A 13,524-nucleotide genomic window follows, 5' to 3' on the forward strand; every position below is an offset into this window, starting at 1 on the left:
TAGGGACTAGGTATTCCTAATATAGGTGCAGTAACCTTCCGGGCATCCACTTGTGGGTCTCACATAGGGAACCGATTGTTTTACCTTTCCAATATTAGTAAAACTATTCATATCTTTGTTTAAGCTGGAGTCCTGCGCAGCCATATAGTGGAGCATTGCGGCGAACTCATAAACAAAGATATTCTTTAGTACGAAATATTTCATACTCTGTACTGTAAAATCTTGCAATAAATTTTGTTAATTTTTTTTCATCGCTGAATTTCCCTTGTCGCCTCACACTTTCCCTACAGTATATATTCATTCACTTAATTTTATAAAAACAAATTATTTAAAAAGGAATAAAAAAGAAAAGAATATCTATAGTTTTTCAGAATGCGAGTTATATGAAATGCCGGTGCAAATATAACATTCTTTCTAAAATATAAATTATATTATAATTCTTCACTTCTATTTCCGTGGTGTTTAGTAGATTCACAATCTCGCAAGGTAATCTATATACCTATTAGTCATTGATATATCGAAGTTATGTTTACAAATACCAAAACATTAGTATTAATTAAATACAAAAAAAACAATAAGAAAATTTAAAATTTATTCATTACAAATAAAACAACTAAATGATGAACGCATAAGGAATCGTGCCTCGAACGCTGTCTGCGAATATCCAATAATTAGCAAGGTCAACCGTCTGTAAATAACTTAATGTGTTTTATTTGACCACTTCCCATGTATGAAATCATTTTAACAGACCATCTGATTCGAACATTTCCTAATCTTCTGTTTATAATCCGATGTGTTGACTATTCCATCGTGGAAAAATATTTTAGTAGCTTTCTGGTTAATTATAGTATTTGAGATACAGGTGGGCCCTCAGACGACACTATGAGGACCTTTCACACAAAAACACGTAACTCGCTAATTTGGCTTTCACAAAATCTAATTCCAACTATCACAATTCTTTTGGAATGTTCAATAAATCCCAAGCATAATTTGATAGAATTTCAAGCAGTGGGCCCTCAGACCACACGCACATGTACTGTCGATAGATCAGTCAGGCTATCGATAGGACTATCGATAAAATTTCATAGAATTTTAAGAAGTGGGCCCTCAGACCATACGCACATGAACTGTCGATAGATCAGTGAGGCTATTGATAGGACTATCGATAGAAGTTCATAGAATTTCAAGAAGTGGGCCCTCAGACCATACGCACATGAACTGTAGAATAGGACTATCGATAATTTACAATGAAATACTATTGACGACTGGCAATAGTATCGATAGTATTGCGCATGGATGTTCTTAGTTAATTCGCGATTATAATTAAATTGACACCTAACCTATTAAATCGCGATATAGTGTCTTATAGAAATGTAGTCGTAAGCTTCTAAACTTATCCAGTAAAAGCACAGACAAAAAAGTAATTGCTGTACATCAAGTATAAAATAAAGGCGTAATCAAAGTGAAGCTTTAATGTGCAAAACTGTGGAATAAACTGCTAAAGTAGAACTTGTACTGTAATGTAGCTCTGAATGGACGCGTGACCTGAATCACCCTGCCAACTGGTAAAAAGACAGTGTTATGTTATGTGGTGTCATTAATTTTTAACTTTTAGTTTGGTTTGTACGACACAAAATGTTGAAATCAATCATGATTATCTACTGATTCACATTTTAGGGGTGGGTTTCACGAGTCAACTTTAACGTTGACGTTACTGCGCGCTGCTGACGTGACGATGACAAAATGGCAAAAATACTTTGCGTTTTTCTGCGCAGGTTTAAGTTAACGTCAAAGTTGACTGGTGCAATCCACTCTAAGAAATAAATTTTATTTTGATTGGACTGAATACACTAGCATTACATGGAATACATATTATATAGAATAATCTCGTGTACGAATCGATTATGTGGAGATTTTGTGTTGAGTTTCAAAATTGGAACGAAATAAATAACGTAACAGTAGCGTTATCAATGACTGTTTACAAGATTGTTGATAGCTCTAATTGCCTGATAATCCTGATAAGACGGAAAGTGACTTGTATCGGTCATCGTGAGGTCACTCGTGTGGGACAGATTATGGTGTCGACGATAACAAAACGGCTTTTGAGTTTTGACATGTGGTTTCGTACTAGATTAAGACCACGCCAACCATTCTATTGCGTGAATTTTCTTTTGTGTGTATATGGGTCTTGTAATCAGTGATAAACGTGTTTTATTTATTTTATCATTTTTATTGCGAATTGGTCTCAATATATTATTGTGGCCAGCTGGATCCCTTAATCGCCTCGTAAAATGGGACGGGAGGACATAGATCTATAGATCTTATAATGTAGATCACATAGATCCTTCGCTGTTGAAAAGCAACAATAGCATTCTCAAGAAGCCTCCAGCCAAATCTTCAAAATTTTTGAATTTAATTATTTTTAAATAAGCTTGAAAATGAAAGAAGTGTCATAATTTATGGTGAACACCAAAAAATACCGCAGGAGAAAATGCTACATGGCCCTTGGTGTTAACTTGTTAACTTTACAGGCGTCCATAAGAAGTTACATTCCTATCAGGTGGACTGCATATTTGTTTGCCCATTAGTATAAATATATAAACTACTTGTGAAAGAAGTGTCGGACGAACTTCAATGAGATGGGAGGACGATATAATGAAAGTCGCAGGTCGTACAAGGATGAGAGAGGCACAGGACAGAGGAGGGTGGCGTACGCGGAGGGAGGCCTATGCTCAGCAGTGTCCGGGGGGGAGGGGGGGAGGGGGGGGCTGAAATGACGATCATGATAATTAAGGTTTAAAAATAGGTATTAAGATTGGATGTTATCGGTATTTAAAACACAATGTCAAAGCTTTTGATCGATAGAAATTGATTGCTAAGCAAAAAGTTTCTTATTTAAGTTCTCGTATATGTATCTTACTGGCCACATTGGCCCTTCCATAATTGGGTTAGGACCTCGGGACTTTGGACAAAGTGAGGCAAACAAGCCATTCAGAAACCCAGTGAGAAAGATCACGTTTTCATACACGACAATAGTTGATTTACTGTCGTTGGCGTGAGCTATAAATAAAGTGTTGTGGTGTTGCTACGATAGGTATTTATTAACCCGTGTTACGTGTTCAGACCAATCGGATACTCGACTGGGTAAACATAAAACATACAAAGATATTTCAATAACCAAACACAAAAATGAAATGTCACTTTAATTGTCACATTTGTAATTAATTAAGTAATATACTTTTTTTAACCACGCCAAAATATATTACTGTTTTACAAGCTTCATTTATTTTGTTTTTGACATTTGAAAAAAGTATCACATTTTACTAGTTGGAAAGTAGCCAATCGAGTTTACGGCAGAGAAAACCTTTTATGCCAGGTTTACGTCTTCGTAAAATCATATCTAGACAGATATCATCGCTACATAGTATAAAATATAGCTTCCCGCTATCTGACGTCTGTTTCCTATGTATATGCTTAGATCTTTAAAACTACGTAACGGATTTTGATGCGGGATTTTTAAATAATAAAAGATTTAAGAAGGTTTACGTGTTTAATTTTATGTATTTATTTTACCCGAGCGAAGCCGGGACCTGCCGCTAGTCTATTATCATACAAGCTTTTGTTTCCACGTGAAATGTTATTTTTCCTGAAATGAAGAAGGACATAGGCTTAAAGTTTTTCGCTTTAAGCCTATGTCCTTCTTCGTATTCTGAAATATAAGTACCTATATGTATGAGAAATTTCATTAAGAATGGTTGAGTAAATAAAGTGTGCAGAAGTAACAAACAAATCTTAACATTTACGGATAAATTTTAATATTAGTTGTGATCTTATCTCTGTACGAATTTGTACAACATTTTTCAAAATGGTGTGATTGTTATCAAGAATGTTATTATAACTGCATGTAATTAGGCGCGAATATGCGCTATGCCCAAATTCGTGTGCTTGCTTACACAAATATGAAAGGAACTTTTAATTATTACGGTGAACATGTTTTTCTAAAAACTTTGTTACTTGAAATTCGTAAAAGTATACCGAAACATTATTTTATTAAATTATGGAAATGAAGACCTAAATATAAGATTGGATTCTGGAAATCGTCGGATTTTCCCTATTGTGCAATATTGTTATAAGCTGCCCCTATATTTTTATAAACTAATTGGAAAACAGCCAAATGGTTATAAAAATGAAAAGACTATTCTAAAGTGTCTGTTCTTACAAAATCGAACTTATTTATAGATTTCACACGATTGAAGTCGTAAGGTCAAACATATAGTATAGCTACGACTATTTAGGTATGGGTTTACGTTTGAAAGAAATGTAGATATATATTTATTTACTGCACGCATCGAAATTATTTTTCGTATAGTATATAACAACAGTTTTGGAGATGAAATTATATATAATTGCATATTAAAATATTGTACGTTTAGTTAATCCATGTCACATTGGAACAATGTTATAATTTAAGTTTAGTATAACATGTGTACCACAATAAGTAATTTTAACTGTGACTTTGAACTTATATTCCATATTCTCTCTCTATAATTATTTACTAAGTTTTTTTCCGCGGCTTCGACCGCGTTAATTTTCCCCCCCCCCACATTATAAATATTTGGGGAAAGATTTAAAAAAAATAAGTAGCCTATGCTTGAACGGGGTTCTTTAACTACGAGTACATACATATATACCAAATGTTATCTGTCCAGCGGTGTAACCGTGAAAGCGGAACATACAGACTTTCGCATTTATAATACTAGCTGCGTCCGGAATTTCGGGATAAAAAGTACCGTATGTGTTATTCCAGGTTATTCTACCCGTGTACCAAATTTCTTTTTCACACAGCTTATGACGTATTTATATATAATAATGAAATGTTTAAAAATAAAAATAAAATCGAGTCCCTGCAGCTATTAGGAGCTTAAGAGGTTAATAATGTTATATTAGACTGAAGCAACTCAACCGAGTTTTAAACGTTTATTTCGTTAAAATTATGCAAATTAATATTAGGGTTATGACGAAGGAACTCGCCATTCCGAGTCCGAGTGCCCTAATTACTGTAACCTACCGTGAATAATTAAATTTTAAACCCACATTTAACCCTTTTGTAGGCTAATAATAATAAGACTGGTATTTTTTGAAACTCATAATACTTATATAGTATCATGTTTTCATGCTAATAATACAAAGTTCTTTGAAACGGAGTTCTTTAACTATGTGCATGCTAAATTTCATCAAAATCGGTCTAGCGGTTTAGCCGTGAAAGCGAAACAGACAGGCAGGCAACATTTGATAGCATAAATGCTAAAAAGTTGCATCATGTCATAAACATACATATAAATATAGGCATATTTTTGTCAATTTTCATATCTAATCCCCTATTCCTTTAAACAAGTTGATGGACTAAAAGCGACTATGTTAGCACTAATCTTGAAAGAAATTAGTGAGACAATACAGATTTAATTTAATTACGGTCGGTTCTAACACCAATTGGTGTCTAGAAAATGAGGAAATATTGCTTCATTCCACCTGAGGTACTATTAACCGCACGTCAAGTCACCTTGCACTGACCACTGTGTCACAGTAATAAAGGTCAATTTGCAATAAAATTGGTCGGTTGATTTACTGTCCTCCGCACCTAGGTGTTTATTGGGATTTTTGCTCATCTACGGCTCAATTCAATTGGATCTTCTTCGATTATTCTTCATATCTAAACGAGGTCCTCCTTTCGTGATTATCTGCTACTTATGCACCAAATTTTATAGAAATGTGTTTATTAAATGGTATTCCATTTTTCTCTTCCTTCTTCCTCGGTCTGCCTTATGGATTTCAAAATAAGGCACTTTTAGTTTCATATCCCGAGATAGACCATTGCGAAACAGCCAAGTGTATCATTGTGCCAGCTAGCACTTCAAAATCTATTTAAATAATTAGTGTTATAATAAATCTGGTATAGTAACGATATTAACCTATAAACATGTAGTACTATAATATATCTGGTTTAGTAATCATATTGTCTCAATACATCTCATCTGAGCGAACACACTCTTAGCTGTGATGCCCTAAAACCTTGGAAAACCACAAAAAAATAAATCTTATGCCTATTTAGCTGTGACTGTACGACCTGTCTGACGTCAACCCTATTTGGGAATGCTGTAGTTGCCTATTAGTTGCCATGGCTTTTATGGAAGGATTTTGAGTGTTTCATATACTAGGGCGGGTACCATGCTTCGTTAGAGATCAATAACGCTTGTTTATTGATAGATCTCAATTAAGTTATGAAACTTGATGCCGGTTGATAATTCAATGGTTGTTTGATTGTAAACTTGAGTTCCAAGTGAGGTGTGTATGTTTAGTGTCGACTCTGTGGTTAATTAATCTTTGTTACACTGATAAATCTGTGTATTTATGTAATCAAAGTAAGGAGACCTTTGCCAGTTGTGGGAGACGTCACCTAAAGGTTAAATAAAAAAAATCTTATCTATACTTATATAATAAATTGTAAGTGGGCTTTGTCTGTACATATGAGATATTAAAGAACAATAATTATGGGATTAATAGACGCCAAAATCATTTTTTTACACTAACGAATAAGCGATAATATTTTTTAGTGTGTCGTCGCCGCCCTAGTCCACTTCTAGGGCGGGAAACAATATCCATATCCTGCCGTGGATGCTGTAAAGTCAACAGCACGTCAACCTACCCAAATTCATTGCAAACTCGCCGCTATTACCGCGCCATAGAGGTCATGCAGGGTAACTTGATGTGCTGTTGACTGTACGTGGCGACTAACAGACACATGGCCTTGTCAGCCTCCGATTGTAAAATCAGTGGAAAATGTTTTTACAAGCTTTTAATTAACTTGCAATGTATGTAAGTATTTATATTCGGGTGGAATCTTGCAATACAATTTTGAAGCAGATATCTTCAACCGAAAAAAATTTTTAGTTTGGATGACAGTGTATTATTTTGATAAGAATAACTGTTTAATGTGTGACAAAAAATCATATGCATGCAGCATATGATTTTTTGTCACACATTGAATGCAATAAGATCTCTCTGACAACAATAAAAGCTTGAGTCAAATGCGTAATTTTTGTAAAAAAAAACTTATTAGGCCAAAGGCATCGCGGCGTCACAGCCCCGAACGTCGGGAACACGCGATGATGAAAGAGAGAGGAAGGCGAATATTTCTTGCCGTGGGAAAAATTGGCAAGTATTTTCTGTTCAGACCGAACGTATTAATTTTTGTCCTTTTCTGTATTTTAAACAATTTGACTTACTTTTAGTTCTTGTCATATGAATTATCTTGTGATTTTACTTTTTTACTTTACACAACTAATTTATACAAAAAATAATACAATATTTTCTAAAAATGAGTAGAATCAATATAAATATCCTTAAATCCAGTCTACATTATAACTTGACAAAAGGTAAATGTAGGGAAATATTCAGACAATCGGATATCAAGAAGATAAAAATGAGATAAAATGGATTTATCTTAGCAGTAACATTTTTTATATCTATTCTATCATACTTGCTTTTCACTTCCGTAAATAACGAAAAATATCTCCATAAATCTTTATATTTTAAATACCTAATTACTATAATTCTTAAATATCTCAAATATAAAAATAACTCACCATTAACATTTAATTTTCTTCCCGACAGCGGCTAACTGTGATTTGAACTTCGTATAACTTTTCAGCCAGTTACAAAATTAATACAGTCCACTTACTTTAAAAATGTTTTAAAAAAAACCCTGTTTTAGAAAGTGATATGAAATCATAGAGTCATTCGTAATTTGAAAGTATTAACTTTTTAAATGGAGACGTAATTTCACGTGTTCCGCTTTTAGCATAGACTTTCGTGTGTACGCAGCAGTGTTCGAAGCGAGACTGGCTTACTGTCCGTTGATACAGTAATACGTCACCATAAAATAATGTCATTCGATGACACTTTACGACATCTCACCTTTCATAAAGTATTTTTATGACACTGCCCATTATTGTTATGATTTAATGGAGTTCCAGCGGTCTGTGAATACCATGCCTTAAATGCCAGAGACATTTTTAAAGTGCTCTTGAAATAGATACGCAATAAAAATGTTACTTATATGTATTTATTTTGTTATTTTTTATTGTCTAAGTTTTTTTCTTTCTTTCAAAATGGCCAGTATTAGCGTTAACATTTTTAAACTGATTAAAAAAAAATAAAAAAGACTATATTGTTGTTGTTTATTGAAATAATTTGAGATCTTTTTTTAATATCACGATATTTTATAGCTATTAAGTATTTGAGATTCCGTGCGAAAACATGGTGTTGTCATAGGCGGTTTTCTTAGCATATGTTAGACGGTTTATGTAAGTGGTTCTGAGTTCGGCTTGGAACTGAATTTAAATTAAATTATTTACGAGTATTTTTGTCACCGATGCGTTGCCGACTTTTTGAGAAACCGATATTCTCTTATGTTGAAAGTCAATCAAATCAAAAAAGTAAAAAATGTGTTGTTGTGTAATAACAATTTTTTTACTTTTTTGGTGATAGTCTATGCTGCTGTCCAGCTCACTTCTGCATGGACGCCCTTCATAACCCATTGATATTTAATACTAGCTTCGCCCACGGGCTTCGTCCCCGTGGGAATTTCGGGATAAAAGGTACACTATATGTTATACCAGGTTATATTCTAATCTTCATAGTCGTATTCATAACCTCTGAGGGTCGTGGTCATTACATGGAATAAAACACACGTAACAACTTTCTTGGCATTAGTAATGGAGTGGTTTGCCGTTGCCTTCTCCATTTCACACACAAGTTAATAATCAACCAGTGTTCAGGTCTCCTCACGATGTTTTTCTTCACCGGAAGCAAGTGGTGATCTATGAAAACTACTATGCATGAGTCAGATTGAGTAGGATTCGAACCTGGGATCTTTCAATCCTTAGGCGGGGTTCTTAACCATTACACCACCACCGCTTCCCTTATATTCTAATGGCCATATATTCTAATGATGTACCAAATTTCATAACAATCCGTCCAGTAGATTGTGCGTGAAAGAGTATCAAACATACATAAATACATACATCCTAACAAACTTTCTCATTTATAAGTAATATTAGTGGGATTGTGATGTTTTCAGCCTAGGATTACTTATTAAATATACATTACCCTCTTCATTTCGGCTCCGTATTCCCTGGTCTAATAATAAAAATGATTTAATAGCACCGCATGTGTTCTTGAAACTAGTTTAAGTTTTCAACATTTTTCTGCTCCATAAAACATAGAGATATATAAAGTAATAAAACTTTAAAAATTAAAAAAAAAGTACTTAGTTGAATTGTAAAAAATATAACACATATTTTTTACAATTCAACAATCTAGATAAAATTGATTATATTTAGGATGAATATGATAATTCATTAACTTATAATGCTGTTGGATAAAATTGGACGTTGATTTTAAACTTAGACGTTTAGAAAAAATCGCTTAAGTATTTTGTGTTTTTCTAAGTTAAAGCAATGAAGAAGTATATAGATTTCGTAGTGCGTTTAAAACAGTTTTATATTGGGTGTCTTTCAACATTTACCTATAACATTTTGAAATCAGTATCTATCTAAAAACAATGTGTCATATACTTGAATGTAATATCGATAATATTAAGCAGTCATCAAATGATTCACAGATTTTACTGCCGTATTTTGTTGGCTTTGAACAATGTCATATCATTTATCGTGTTTTAATTTTCCTTGTTACAAAAACTGCGCAGTCAGTCTCAATTATGACACCCCTTTAATTTGTCGTGGTTTAAAGGTATCTTTTACATTTTACAGGATATAGTTGAAATATGTTTTTAAGGGTCTATTTTAGGGCGGAACTATTTCTTCCTCCCATGGATATCGTACGAGGCGACTAAGGAATCATGAAAATCCTCAAATAAGGTCCATGGAAGAGTGGGAACTCTTCACACTGCACGGACATAATTATTCACAGATCACCTTGACAAAAGCATGTGTGATTTCATTGAGAAAAAAAAATAAGGACTGCAAAGAAATGACAAAATTTTAACGTTTAAAGAGTTTTCTTTGGTCCGTATCTAAGTATAAATAAAAAATAACTTCATTGTATAGAAAGGGCCACTCAAAGGGATAAGGTCTCTGCCATCAGATACGGCCGCTAACAGTCCTAATATAATATAACCTTTCAAGTTAGGACGTTCAATCTTCTTCTTCCTCTATGGGTGCCTCTCCAACTGTGAAGGTCAGCGATTAGCATGGTGAAGTCCTTCTTGTCCTTAGCTCGGTGGAACAGCTCAGCTGCGCACGCTATCCCGATCCATTCTCGGACGTTCAATCTTAACGGTAAATAAATAGGACAGTTAAAGCAAAAAATCTATGATTTCTCATGTTAATTTTGAAAGAAATGTTTTCTGTTTAAAATGTTACTTGTATTTCCGTCTCTTTTGTATTTCTGTTGCTTTTATTTTCCCGAGTTATTACAAAGCCTGACGCGGGTGACAAGCTAGACGAGCATTCGACGTGTCTGTTGTATATCTGCCTGTGGCATCTTAACTCACTAAAGTAATGATATCAACCGATGTAGTTATTCTTTTTTTACTTCTTCGAAAGTGTTCAGTACAGTGTTCGTAGCCATGTTTCCATGTCATGCCAAGAAATCTATAAAGATATAAATTTACAAACACAAAATACAATTTTACTTATGTCCCGGTTAGGGCAAGGAATAAAAATAGTCCTTCGTTTTTTTCTAAGTAGATATTACATACCAGTTCCACTTTGTCGTGGAACATTTGCACATTGCCGGTTTTTCATTGTCAATTAGGCAATGTTCACGCATTCGCGTCGGCATGTGTCTGAGTTCGGCGACAGTGTGAAGCTAGCATCAAATATATCTACTAAGGCGACATCATTATTATATATGGGGTAATAAGTAGCCTCTCCAAGGAACCACTTGTTGCTCTAGTTAGCTCGTCCCGTGTGTCTCCAAGTTTTGATGGTTCTGGAAAATGCGGATAGATGGCGCTATATATAAAATTAAATATTGGAAACCGGCTGTTGAAATCACGATTAAGCGACTAGACTAAGCGATTAATAAATATATTCGTTTAAATTTCACAGTATACATTATTAAAATAATAATATTATTAATTCAATTATATAGTAAAAAAAAGTTAGCGTTAATTTCGGATTTCTATTATGGATAAAATTATTTTAAATCTTCTCAATACATACGGCTTCTTGATTGGTAATTTTGGTCACTTGTATAATGTTCATATTAATATGTCAATGACAAAGTATAGCTGGTAATTAAACAAGACTAGAGGCACGTCCCGACTTCGCTCGGGTAAAACATAAATCGGAAATTTTACAACTAAGTCTATTGGTGAAAAAAAACAACCACTTGAAAATCCATACAATAGATTTTCATGTTACCATCGCAAACAGACAGAGGCAGAATACTTTGTTTGTATGATATGTATAAGGATAAGGATACAAGCATCTTTAACATAAGTCATAAAAACTACGGTGCGATTATTTGCGGTATTAGATACAACAAATTGTGTCATAAATATGAAGAGGTCCAATTTTGCGTGCCCTAACACCGGCAGGTTTGGTTCATTGAAACAGTTTTGCTTGGATATGGGCGAACCCTAACATAAAAATTTCCATAACGCACATTTCAAACATATGCAAAGACTTCTAGTTCTCTATCTGAACTAATATTATAAATGCGAAAGTATGTTTGTTTTTGTTTTTGTTACCGCTTCACGCTCTATCTACTAAACCAATCTTCTTTAGATTTTGTATACATATAGTTTGAAGGAACATTATATAGGGAAGAACGCGAAAGAGATGGCGAGATGTCCTTTGCCCAGCAGTGGAACACAACAACGGACTAGAATAAAAAAATAAAAAAAATTAAGCGGTGTTGAACTAGTGGTTAAAATTGACCGCTTGTGAACGAAGGGTCAGGTGCGAATTTAACACGTGACTCATGAAATTTTATACCAACCTGAATCATATATACTAATTTTCATAGACCACCTCTTGCTTCTGGAGAAAGAAAATAACGTTGTTATCCTATTTCGATAAAGAATACTTTTTGACAGTTTCTGATTGGTTGAAACTTTTCAAAATTTCGTTTTCCATTGAGGCTTATTTACACGTAAAAATGAATAAATAAAAATAAAAATCACTTTATTGGCATTTTCATATTATGCTATTTATTTTAGTTTAATAGATACACTTTGTAATATAATAAAGTGACAAAGGAATGTCTCAGCTTCTGTTATCCCCAATAATCATTTGTTGAAGATAACGCTGATTTTCAAACACCGCGACCATTTCTGCCGCTGATAAAAATTTGCACTCACATAAGTACTTACTGTTGAATAAGATAATGATAGCCTGATGTCATCATTACTTTTACACAATATTGTAAATAACGAATTATATCAATACACATGAGATAAATATTAGCATTTATCGAACAAATATCTTTTATCGTAATCGTAAATATATTTTATTTTCTGTTTGGTATATCGAATGCTGTTAAAATAGGTAGTTAAAATATTTCAGTGATTCGTTGATATATTTTGTGGCATTTGTAACAATTTAGTAGCAGCCAGAGGTCATTGGACGATTGGGTCCTCAAGAATCTGGGACTGCGGTCCCAGTCGCCCAACCACTAATTCTAAATGGGTTCTCTGGGAACTCGGATCCAATCACCGAAAACCTTTTTGGAACTTCATTCATATCGAGTGTGTTATTTCACATGTGCCAGGATATATTCAAGTCGCTTAAAGTGAAAGCATCTGATAAGATTTTTACGATTACCTATTACGAGTAGTCGTATACACATTCAGTTAACTTAATAGTAACTAGTAGTCAACTAGTGTGCAGGTTTCCCCACTGTGTTTTCCTTCATCGAAAACAAGTGGTGGTCAATCAAAACTACTAACTAGACTTAGGAACTAGACGTGCGTAGACCTGATGTTAAAAGATATGTTGTTAGATAGATAAATATGATGTTTTCTTACACATCCACTATCGTAAATACCTAATGGTATATTTCGTCACAATCAACATCGCTTTATCCATAGATGTTATTTGGAATATTTATCCTCAATGTGTGATTGAAAAATTCCATCCTTTTATAGTTACCCGCAAGCAGAGTCGGTGCGGCTCGTTTGTCGCAGATAAAATTATTGTTTTATATTCGGAACTGACATCGGGTTGATAACCCGTGCGTGATAAAGAACGTCAGAAACGAACAAGGTAGGACATATGGGTAAAATAACCAGTGTAGAGAAAAAAAGTGCCTGTGAAGGCCTAATTTCTGAATAAATGATTTTGATTGTAGGTAACCCTTCGTAAACTTGTAACGTTAATGCGTCTGTCGATAACCGGAGGTTAGAGTGGCTAGCGCGGTTGGCCTGTGATATGAAGAAGATAGATGAGATATATGAAGAAACACGACTATGAAGAAGATAGTATGAATCAGGTACTG

General features: G+C 34.0%; 1 protein-coding gene across 2 annotated transcripts in view; it reads right to left on the reverse strand.

Moving 5' to 3' along the window:
• The window catches only part of LOC128673006 (prolactin-releasing peptide receptor-like), a 30,908-nt gene extending 23,001 nt beyond the window's left edge, over positions 1 to 7,907 (reverse strand). For both annotated transcript variants that reach the window (XM_053750580.1, XM_053750581.1), the window contains exon 1: positions 7,644 to 7,907. The gene's annotated coding sequence lies outside the window, so the exon portion shown is untranslated. The remainder of the gene's footprint in view (positions 1 to 7,643) is intronic.
• Between the last annotated feature and the right edge of the window lie 5,617 nt (positions 7,908 to 13,524).

The sequence above is a fragment of the Plodia interpunctella genome, chromosome 10 (assembly GCF_027563975.2).
Source record: "Plodia interpunctella isolate USDA-ARS_2022_Savannah chromosome 10, ilPloInte3.2, whole genome shotgun sequence".
Taxonomy (NCBI): Eukaryota; Metazoa; Arthropoda; class Insecta; order Lepidoptera; family Pyralidae; genus Plodia; species Plodia interpunctella.